General features: G+C 56.2%; 1 non-coding gene across 1 annotated transcript; it reads left to right on the top strand.

Moving 5' to 3' along the window:
• Nucleotides 1-6,935: 6,935 nt before the first annotated feature.
• LOC145654767 (18S ribosomal RNA) lies at nucleotides 6,936-8,774 on the top strand. Its single transcript, XR_014120966.1, has one exon. It is a non-coding gene; the product is annotated as an 18S ribosomal RNA (ribosomal RNA).
• The last annotated feature ends 688 nt before the right edge of the window (nucleotides 8,775-9,462 follow it).

Here is a 9,462-nt window from a genome sequence, read left to right as displayed (position 1 = left end):
GTGAATGAAGTGTGCCCAGGCCCAGAGCTACTTTGCTGTGCATGACTGTGTTTGAACTCTTGGGCCTGGAAGTCTATTTCTAGGCTTATATAAAGGGTCAAACATCTTGAAGTGTGCCCAGGCCCAGAGCTACTTTGCTGGGCATGACTGTGGTTGACCTCTTGGCCCTGGAAGTCTGGTGGTAGTAGTAGTATGATTTAAAGGCACAAAGTGAATGAAGTGTGCCCAGGCCCAGAGCTACTTTGCTGGGCATGAATGTGTTTGAACTCTTGGGCCTGGAAGTCTGGTAGTAGTAGTATGATTTAAAGGCACAAAGTGAATGAAGTGTGCCCAGGCCCAGAGCTACTTTGCTGTGCATGACTGTGTTTGACCTCTTGGCTCTGGAAGTCTATTTCTAGGCTTATATAAAGGGTCAAACTTCTTGAAGTGTGCCCAGGCCCAGAGCTACTTTGCTGTGTATGACTGTGTGACCTCTTGGCCCTGGAATTCTGGTGGTAGTAGTAGTAGTATGATTTAAAGGCACAAAGTGAATGAAGTGTGCCCAGGCCCAGAGCTACTTTGCTGGGCATGACTGTGTTTGACGTCTTGGGCCTGGAAGTCTGGTAGTAGTAGTAGTAGTAGTAGTAGTAGTAGTAGTAGTAGTATGATTTAAAGGTACAAAGTGAATGAAGTGTGCCCAGGCCCAGAGCTACTTTGCTGGGCATGACTGTGTTTGACCTCTTGGGCCTGGAAGTCTATTTCTAGGCTTATATAAAGGGTCAAACTTCTTGAAGTGTGCCCAGGCCCAGAGCTACTTTGCTGGGCATGACTGTGTTTGACCTCTTGGGTCTGGAAGTCTGGTAGTAGTAGTAGTAGTATGATTTAAAGGCACAAAGTGATTGAAGTGTGCCCAGGCCCAGAGCTACTTTGCTGTGCATGACTGTGTTTGACCTCTTGGCTCTGGAAGTCTATTTCTAGGCTTATATAAAGGGTCAAACTTCTTGAAGTGTGCCCAGGCCCAGAGCTACTTTGCTGTGTATGACTGTGTGACCTCTTGGCCCTGGAATTCTGGTGGTAGTAGTAGTATGATTTAAAGGCACAAAGTGAATGAAGTGTGCCCAGGCCCAGAGCTACTTTGCTGGGCATGACTGTGTTTGACCTCTTGGGCCTGGAAGTCTGGTAGTAGTAGTATGATTTAAAGGCACAAAGTGATTGAAGTGTGCCCAGGCCCAGAGCTACTTTGCTGGGCATGAATGTGTTTGAACTCTTGGGCCTGGAAGTCTGGTAGTAGTAGTATGATTTAAAGGTACAAAGTGAATGAAGTGAGCCCAGGCCCAGAGCTACTTTGCTGTGCATGACTGTGTTTGACCTCTTGGGCCTGGAAGTCTATTTCTAGGCTTATATAAATGGTCAAACTTCTTGAAGTGTGCCCAGGCCCAGAGCTACTTTGCTGTGCATGACTGTGTGACCTCTTGGCCCTGGAAGTCTGGTGGTAGTAGTAGTATGATTTAAAGGCACAAAGTGATTGAAGTGTGCCCAGGCCCAGAGCTACTTTGCTGGGCATGACTGTGTTTGACCTCTTGGGCCTGGAAGTCTGGTAGTAGTAGTAGTAGTAGTAGTAGTAGTATGATTTAAAGGTACAAAGTGAATGAAGTGTGCCCAGGCCCAGAGCTACTTTGCTGGGCATGACTGTGTTTGACCTCTTGGGCCTGGAAGTCTATTTCTAGGCTTATATAAAGGGTCAAACTTCTTGAAGTGTGCCCAGGCCCAGAGCTACTTTGCTGGGCATGACTGTGTTTGACCTCTGGGGCCTGGAAGTCTGGTAGTAGTAGTATGATTTAAAGGCACAAAGTGATTGAAGTGTGCCCAGGCCCAGAGCTACTTTGCTGGGCATGAATGTGTTTGAACTCTTGGGCCTGGAAGTCTATTTCTAGGCTTATATAAAGGGTCAAACTTCTTGAAGTGTGCCCAGGCCCAGAGCTACTTTGCTGGGCATGACTGTGTTTGACCTCTTGGGTCTGGAAGTCTGGTAGTAGTAGTAGTATGATTTAAAGGCACAAAGTGATTGAAGTGTGCCCAGGCCCAGAGCTACTTTGCTGGGCATGACTGTGTTTGACCTCTTGGCTCTGGAAGTCTATTTCTAGGCTTATATAAAGGGTCAAACATCTTGAAGTGTGCCCAGGCCCAGAGCTACTTTGCTGGGCATGAATGTGTTTGAACTCTTGGGCCTGGAAGTCTGGTGGTAGTAGTAGTATGATTTAAAGGCACAAAGTGATTGAAGTGTGCCCAGGCCCAGAGCTACTTTGCTGTGCATGACTGTGGTTGACCTCTTGGCCCTGGAAGTCTATTTCTAGGCTTATATAAAGGGTCAAACTTCTTGAAGTGTGCCCAGGCCCAGAGCTACTTTGCTGTGTATGACTGTGTGACCTCTTGGCCCTGGAATTCTGGTGGTAGTAGTAGTATGATTTAAAGGCACAAAGTGAATGAAGTGTGCCCAGGCCCAGAGCTACTTTGCTGGGCATGACTGTGTTTGACCTCTTGGGCCTGGAAGTCTGGTAGTAGTAGTATGATTTAAAGGCACAAAGTGATTGAAGTGTGCCCAGGCCCAGAGCTACTTTGCTGGGCATGAATGTGTTTGACCTCTTGGGCCTGGAAGTCTGGTGGTAGTAGTAGTATGATTTAAAGGTACAAAGTGAATGAAGTGTGCCCAGGCCCAGAGCTACTTTGCTGGGCATGACTGTGTTTGACCTCTTGGGCCTGGAAGTCTGGTGGTAGTAGTAGTATGATTTAAAGGTACAAAGTGAATGAAGTGTGCCCAGGCCCAGAGCCAGGCCTGGGCAGCAGGGGGCGCTCCTGGCCATGCCCAGCGAGTTTCGTGCGAATCGGACCTGGTCCGGAAGAGATACGAAGGGAAAACTCATTACTCGTCGGGGTGGCACATCCAGGCTCTCGACCCTCCCAAAGCGTCCGACCAGGGTGCACCCTGCCGGGCATGGTTAGCCGCCAGCCCCCTTCCTGGAGGTCTGGTTGGCACGGGGTTTTGATTTTTCGGTTTCATATCTCTGGGCTCCTTGGGAGCAGAAAGTCGGTTGAGGGCCCTTTGGAAAGAGCCGGGGCTGCCGTTTAACGCTGTCCAAGCGGCAGGCGAAGCGCACCCACCGTTTTTACGCTATGATTTTTTAAAACCGCCGGGGCGGCAAACACAGGGCCGGTCGGGTTTGAAGACGAATATCTCTTCGGCCCTTGGGAGGAGAGAAGCAGCGCGGGTCACCTTTGAACGCGCTCGCTGCCAGGAACGTCTGGCGTAAAAGTTTCGTGGGAATCGGACGTTCCTAGGCTGAGAAGCGAGCGCCCGCCCTCGGGCGGTCGGGGGCCCCTTTCTCATTCCCCGTCTGGGCTAAAAATACGAGGTCAGACCCGATGGACTCGGGAGACTGGAGAGTACCAGGGAGACCCTGGAAGCAGGCGACCCGACCCACGCTTCGCTGTCTCCTCGGCCCTCGGGAGTAGAAGCGCGGGGACGGTGGCGTGGGCAGCAGGGGGCGCTCCTGGCCATGCCCAGCGAGTTTCGTGCGAATCGGACCTGGTCCGGAAGAGATACGAAGGGAAAACTCATTACTCGTCGGGGTGGCACATCCAGGCTCTCGACCCTCCCAAAGCGTCCGACCAGGGTGCACCCTGCCGGGCATGGTTAGCCGCCAGCCCCCTTCCTGGAGGTCTGGTTGGCACGGGGTTTTGATTTTTCGGTTTCATATCTCTGGGCTCCTTGGGAGCAGAAAGTCGGTTGAGGGCCCTTTGGAAAGAGCCGGGGCTGCCGTTTAACGCTGTCCAAGCGGCAGGCGAAGCGCACCCACCGTTTTTACGCTATGATTTTTTAAAACCGCCGGGGCGGCAAACACAGGGCCGGTCGGGTTTGAAGACGAATATCTCTTCGGCCCTTGGGAGGAGAGAAGCAGCGCGGGTCACCTTTGAACGCGCTCGCTGCCAGGAACGTCTGGCGTAAAAGTTTCGTGGGAATCGGACGTTCCTAGGCTGAGAAGCGAGCGCCCGCCCTCGGGCGGTCGGGGGCCCCTTTCTCATTCCCCGTCTGGGCTAAAAATACGAGGTCGGACCCGATGGACTCGGGAGACTGGAGAGTACCAGGGAGACCCTGGAAGCAGGCGACCCGACCCACGCTTCGCTGTCTCCTCGGCCCTCGGGAGTAGAAGCGCGGGGACGGTGGCGTGGGCAGCAGGGGGCGCTCCTGGCCATGCCCAGCGAGTTTCGTGCGAATCGGACCTGGTCCGGAAGAGATACGAAGGGAAAACTCATTACTCGTCGGGGTGGCACATCCAGGCTCTCGACCCTCCCAAAGCGTCCGACCAGGGTGCACCCTGCCGGGCATGGTTAGCCGCCAGCCCCCTTCCTGGAGGTCTGGTTGGCACGGGGTTTTGATTTATCGGTTTCATATCTCTGGGCTCCTTGGGAGCAGAAAGTCGGTTGAGGGCCCTTTGGAAAGAGCCGGGGCTGCCGTTTAACGCTGTCCAAGCGGCAGGCGAAGCGCACCCACCGTTTTTACGCTATGATTTTTTAAAACCGCCGGGGCGGCAAACACAGGGCCGGTCGGGTTTGAAGACGAATATCTCTTCGGCCCTTGGGAGGAGAGAAGCAGCGCGGGTCACCTTTGAACGCGCTCGCTGCCAGGAACGTCTGGCGTAAAAGTTTCGTGGGAATCGGACGTTCCTAGGCTGAGAAGCGAGCGCCCGCCCTCGGGCGGTCGGGGGCCCCTTTCTCATTCCCCGTCTGGGCTAAAAATACGAGGTCGGACCCGATGGACTCGGGAGACTGGAGAGTACCAGGGAGACCCTGGAAGCAGGCGACCCGACCCACGCTTCGCTGTCTCCTCGGCCCTCGGGAGTAGAAGCGCGGGGACGGTGGCGTGGGCAGCAGGGGGCGCTCCTGGCCATGCCCAGCGAGTTTCGTGCGAATCGGACCTGGTCCGGAAGAGATACGAAGGGAAAACTCATTACTCGTCGGGGTGGCACATCCAGGCTCTCGACCCTCCCGAAGTGTCCGACCAGGGTGCACCCTGCTGGGCTAAGAGAACAGCCAGGTGAACCCTGGAGGTTCCGAACTCCAGACCCCTGGACCCGACGGCTCAGTCCGCCTCAGGTGCACTACAGAGGTCCTCGGGCTGTCCCTGAGTGCATTAAAACGGAAATCAGAATTACTCCCCCGGGTGGCACTTCCAGGCTCTCGACCCTCCCAAAGTGTCCGACCAGGGTGCACCCTGCTGGGCATGGTTAGCCGCCAGCCCCCTTCCTGGAGGTCTGGTTGGCACGGGGTTTTGCAAATAGGTCCCGTCGGGTATATGGGAGAGCAAAGAGAATCAATGGGGTCCAAGCACTAAATTCATCCAGTGGCGTTCTCTGGAAGCCCAAGGGGAGTCCGAGGGGTGTTCGGCCGGCAAGGGGAGCTCTCCCTCGGACACATGATCAAACGCCTGTCCCCTACCGGAAAGTGGTGTGCTCTGGATGCCCCCCCCCCCCATCCCCCGAGGGGGGTGCTTATCCCGCGAGGGGAGCCCTCCTCGGGTTAAGTGAACCATCATGCCGATTCCCCTATGGAAGTGGGCACATCCAGGCACACAGTCTGCTTTGCTCTCCCCGACCCGAGTGCGTCTGTTGGGCTGAGTGTACGCCCAGGCAACTGGATCCAATGGCTCAGTCCGCCGCAGCGTGCTTCGACGATGGGTCGTACAGCCATGCCACCAGGGTGGGCGTGTTTGTAAATGTACCAGTGGATTCTCGTCGGCCTGCCACATCCATGGTATCGACCCACCAGGCCTGTCCGACCAGGGGTTGACCCTGGACGGGCACGGTCTGTGGTTTGGCCCTTGTCCTAGATGAAATCGGGCACGGGGTTTTCTGGCCAGGTACCATCGGGTTACTGGGAGAGCGGCTTCGGTCTCCAGGTGAGACCAATGGTGAAGCAGCACGAGGCAATGGAGAGCATGCAAAGCGATGGGGAAGCCATGCACGGCAATGGCCACGAAAAAAAAAAAAAAATCACCACGGAAGGAACGTGAAGAACAAGGAGGAGTGTAGTGACACTGCCCAAAGCTGCCCGGTGTTGCAGGGGTCTATTGGTGTGTTGCTTCCTTGTTTGGTAGAGTGGAGTACCAGACCCGCCAGGGGTAGGCAAACCATTCCCCCTACGGTAAGTGAGGAGCCAGCCATTTGACGAGCGGGTGTCCACGTGTACGGGTGCGAGCGCTATCCCCCACACGGGGTTAGGCCACGGCCTTAGGTGGACGTCTGCCGACCAGCCCCGGCTGATCCAGAACTTCTGATGTGGAGAGCGGTTTTGACAGATCCTCCCTGGTTCTAGCGGGTCAAGCCTCTGATGGGGGGTGGGGGTTATTTGTAACCCATCCCAGAACTCTCTGGGGGAGACTCAGACGGCCAGTCTGTCTACTCAGTTGTCCTATACTGGTGTCTGTGGTTTGGGAGGAAGGGAGTGCCCTGCTTTGTTGGCCTCCTCTTCAAACCTACCTGGGCCCACGAATCACTCTTCTTGGTTACATCACGAAACGTAGGTTGAGCGAGGCTAGGGGGGAGGGAATTCGACGAGGTCTTTCCCTTGTCCCCCCACCAGCGGCCAACGAAAATCAAAACGGCGTGAAGAGAGGGAACGCCGAAAGCACCTGGAGTCGGCCGTCCGCACCTCCGGAGGAGGTGGACGGGGTACGGTGCGGGCATGACCGGATGGGACAGCTTTGCATCAAGGTGAGAGGTCGGCGTCCGAAGGCCAGAGGGCGGTGCGCGAGCACGTTTACACTGGCCGCGGAAGCTGTCCTGGGTAGCCCTGTATGGCGTCTGGACCTGACGGCGCACGCACTTACAACCCGCTGCTTCCTAGCCCCCGGAAGGGGAGGCGGATGTCACTCGTGGTTCATCCCAGACCACGGTGCAAACTACCTGGTTGATCCTGCCAGTAACATATGCTTGTCTCAAAGATTAAGCCATGCAGGTCTAAGTGCACACGGCCGGTACAGTGAAACTGCGAATGGCTCATTAAATCAGTTATGGTTCCTTTGATCGCTCCACACGTTACTCGGATAACTGTGGTAATTCTAGAGCTAATACATGCAAACGAGCGCTGACCCTTCGGGGGATGCGTGCATTTATCAGACCCAAAACCCATCCGGGGGGCTCGGGCCCCCCGGCCGCTTTGGTGACTCTAGATAACCTCGGGCCGATCGCGCGCCCTCCGCGGCGGCGACGTCTCATTCGAATGTCTGCCCTATCAACTTTCGATGGTACCATAGTCGGCTACCATGGTGACCACGGGTAACGGGGAATCAGGGTTCGATTCCGGAGAGGGAGCCTGAGAAACGGCTACCACATCCAAGGAAGGCAGCAGGCGCGCAAATTACCCATTCCCGACACGGGGAGGTAGTGACGAAAAATAACGATACAGGTCTCTTTCGAGGCCCTGTAATCGGAATGAGCGTATCCTAAACCCATGGGTGAGGACCCATTGGAGGGCAAGTCTGGTGCCAGCAGCCGCGGTAATTCCAGCTCCAATAGCGTATATTAAAGTTGCTGCAGTTAAAAAGCTCGTAGTTGGATGTCGGGAGTGGGCTGGCGGTCCGCCGCGAGGCGTGCCACCGCCTGTCTCAGACCCTGTCTCCCGGTGCCCCCCGGATGCCCTTGGCTGGGTGTCCGGACGGGGCTCGGAGCGTTTACTTTGAAAAAATTAGAGTGTTCAAAGCGGGCCCGCTTCTCGCCTGAATACCTGAGCTAGGAATAATGGAATAGGACTCCGGTTCTATTTTGTGGGTTTCCTGAACCAGGGCCATGATTAAGAGGGACGGCCGGGGGCATTCGTATTGCGCCGCTAGAGGTGAAATTCTTGGACCGGCGCAAGACGGACGAAAGCGAAAGCATTTGCCAAGAATGTTTTCATTAATCAAGAACGAAAGTCGGAGGTTCGAAGACGATCAGATACCGTCGTAGTTCCGACCGTAAACTATGCCGACCCGCGATCCGGCGGCGTTATTCCCATGACCCGCCGGGCAGCGTGAGGGAAACCACGAGTCTGTGGGTTCCGGGGGGAGTATGGTTGCAAAGCTGAAACTTAAAGGAATTGACGGAAGGGCACCACCAGGAGTGGAGCCTGCGGCTTAATTTGACTCAACACGGGAAACCTCACCCGGCCCGGACACGGAAAGGATTGACAGATTGATAGCTCTTTCTCGATTCTGTGGGTGGTGGTGCATGGCCGTTCTTAGTTGGTGGAGCGATTTGTCTGGTTAATTCCGATAACGAACGAGACTCCGGCATGCTAAATAGTTACGCGGCCCTCCGCGGTCGGCGTCAAACTTCTTAGAGGGACAAGTGGCGTTCAGCCACGCGAGATGGAGCAATAACAGGTCTGTGATGCCCTTAGATGTCCGGGGCTGCACGCGCGCCACAATGGTTGGATCAGCGTGTGCCTACCCTACACCGAGAGGTGCGGGTAATCCGCTGAACCCCATTCGTGATGGGGACTGGGGATTGCAATTATTCCCCATGAACGAGGAATTCCCAGTAAGCGCGGGTCATAAGCTCGCGTTGATTAAGTCCCTGCCCTTTGTACACACCGCCCGTCGCTACTACCGATCGGATGGTTTAGTGAGGTCCTCGGATCGGCCCCGCCGGGGCTCCTCGCGGGCCTTGGCGGAGCGCCGAGAAGTCGATCAAACTTGACTATCTAGAGGAAGTAAAAGTCGTAACAAGGTTTTCGTAGGTGAACCTGCGAAAGGATCATTAACGGGTAACGCTGTCCGGCGTGCCTCCTCTCCCGACCCCCTCGACTTCGCCGTCCCCCCGCGTCGGGGCCCAGGGTCGAAAGGGTCTTCGGGGTTGCTGTTACACGTGGTCGCTTGCAGGTCAGGCTGGACAGAAGGCATAAAGGAGGAGCCTAGTCCCTCCCACCCCTTCCTCGTCCTCCGCCTCTTCCTCCGCGTCGTCCTTCAGCACCCCCCCCCCGCAGGCCCCGGTATTCTCTGGGTTCCAGCGCGAGAGACGCGTCGTTCAAAAAACTCGGCGTCCCCGCTCGTCGGGCGAAGGCCGGTTTCCCCTCACCTTGCCGGCAGGAGAAGCGCCTGCGAGTCGAGCGGGTCGTACGGGTCCGTCCCGCGCCCTCCCTCTCGCTCGCACGGCCGCTGCCTCCGTCCACCGCGAGGGGTTTTCCTATTTTGTTGTCCTTGTCATTCATCCCCGTCCCCTTGCTCGCTGACGAGCGGACTTTCCGGGGGGGGTTGCGAGCGCTGCTCCTCGTGGGGCAGGCCATGGCCCTTCCTGTGTTCGTCCGCCCACCGGCGTCCTGGGGCGTGGTGGTGGTGGGTGGCGCAGCCGGTTCCCCTGCTTCTCTCTCTCAGAAAGGAGTCTCAGGGGGACCCCCGGCAGGTACCTAGGGCTTGGCCCACGCTACGTGAGTTCCACCCCTTTCGAGGGG

Source organism: Electrophorus electricus, unplaced genomic scaffold (genome assembly GCF_041902795.1).
Source record: "Electrophorus electricus isolate QZ-2024a unplaced genomic scaffold, ASM4190279v1 Scaffold153, whole genome shotgun sequence".
NCBI classification, from domain to species: Eukaryota; Metazoa; Chordata; class Actinopteri; order Gymnotiformes; family Gymnotidae; genus Electrophorus; species Electrophorus electricus.
This window is presented reverse-complemented; position numbering and strand designations above follow the sequence as displayed.